Raw genomic sequence first — 1,892 nt, forward strand, 5'->3', positions numbered from 1 at the left:
AGTCGCGTCCCAGGCGTTCCGAAGACGTCTCTGCTTGAACGAGAGACGTCTCGGCTGTATAAAAAAATCTTTTGACGATGTTGGAGTTGACTCGGCGCTTTCTAGGGACGACTCCGAAGAAGAACAGCTCGATTTCTTATTTTTCTATTTTTCTGAGAGAGTCGGCTCGGCGCTTTTTGGGGACGTCTCGGGATGTTTGTGCTTTATACGTGGGGACGACTCCGCGACGTCGGGGACGACTCCGACATTTTCTCAACGAAAAAACAAGTCCTCTGGAATCCCTGAGAGAGTCGACTCCGCGTCCTTCGGAGACGACTGCGCGCATCCCCTGAAATCGGCCTTTCTGCCGTCTCTGAGAGAGTCGACTCCGGAAAGCCGGTAGTCGACTCCGACCCTGCGAGACGCCTCGGCAGGTGCCGGGGACGTCTCCAGACGTGCCAGTTTCTCCTCTACGTGCCAGTTTCTCCTCTACATGCCAGAGACGTCTCTGGAACAAACCGGAGACGTCTCGGCTGCCCCTGATCCGTTTTCTTCATCTCAAAAAAATCTTCAATAAATCCTCGAAAAATATGGGAACATGCCTTGACAATTCTTAACAATATTCTTAGTTAAACACCTGAAATGCTCAAGTAAATTGTTAATATAAGGGGAATTATACTCTAGTATTTTGTATTCATCAAAATCCATTAGGGGGTCAACAATCTGTTTGAGGGCTTCTAACTCTTCTCTTTTCATATTGTTTAATATTTGCTTATTAAGATGCTTTTCTTGTAACTTTTTCCAAACTATTTTCTTACTTGATTCAATCAGGGGATTGAATCAAGGGTTGTAAGATTTGTTGGTGAGCCAAGGTTAAAACCAACGGTGTAAGGGTTCGATTGTGATCCCGAAAAAACAATCGGGTGGTTCTAGTCGGTGAGCCTGTCAAAACCGACCGAGTTCGTTGTGATCTTGTAAAACAACAAGTTGGGTTGTGAACTTGTAAAACAACCGGCTGTAATCCGAGGGATTATAGTAAACTCCCAAGTGTAGCTTGGGGAGTGGACGTAGGAGCAGGGGTTAGCTCCGAACCACTATAAATTGTTTTGTGTTTGTGTTGGTTGCTGCACTCTCTCTTACACTCTCTCTAATCTTTCACTGCATATAGTTACTTAACCGGAATACTTGCAATAGAGTTGAATATTAACCAAACGTAGTTTTTAATTGGTCGAAATTTAAATCATAACCCAATTCATCCCCCCTCTTGGGTTGTCTTCTTGGGCAACAAGTGGTATCAGAGCAGGTGCTCTCATTTTTTTAAGAGTAAAAGATTAAAAAATGACAACCCCTTTTGGATCCTCTCTTAGTGAGGGGCAATCCACCAATAGGCCTCCATTCTTTAATGGAACCAACTATACCTATTGGAAGGCTAGGATGAGGATATTCATCCAAGCCCAAGACTATGATGTTTGGAGCATCATAGTTAATGGACCATACATTCCTTTTATTTATGTAGACAACATTGCAATACCCAAGCTTGAAAAAGATTGGGATGACAATGATAGAAGGAAGGCACAATTAAATGCCAAAGCCATGAATGTACTCTATTGTGCCTTAGACCATAATGAATTCAATAGGATCTCTACTTGCAATTCTGCAAAAGAGATATGGGACAGACTTGAAGTGACTCATGAGGGCACAAATCAAGTCAAGGAATCTAAAATAAACATGCTTGTTCATAAGTATGAACTATTTAAGGTGAAACCAAATAAAACTATCACATGCATGTTTACTAGATTCACTGATATTGTCAATGGCCTAAAGAACCTTGGCAAAAGTTATACTAACAGTGACCTTGTCAGAAAAATTCTTAGATCCTTACCAAGATCATGGGAAGCCAAGGTAACGGCGAT

This window comes from Phoenix dactylifera, unplaced genomic scaffold, assembly GCF_009389715.1.
Source record: "Phoenix dactylifera cultivar Barhee BC4 unplaced genomic scaffold, palm_55x_up_171113_PBpolish2nd_filt_p 001659F, whole genome shotgun sequence".
Taxonomy (NCBI): domain Eukaryota; kingdom Viridiplantae; phylum Streptophyta; class Magnoliopsida; order Arecales; family Arecaceae; genus Phoenix; species Phoenix dactylifera.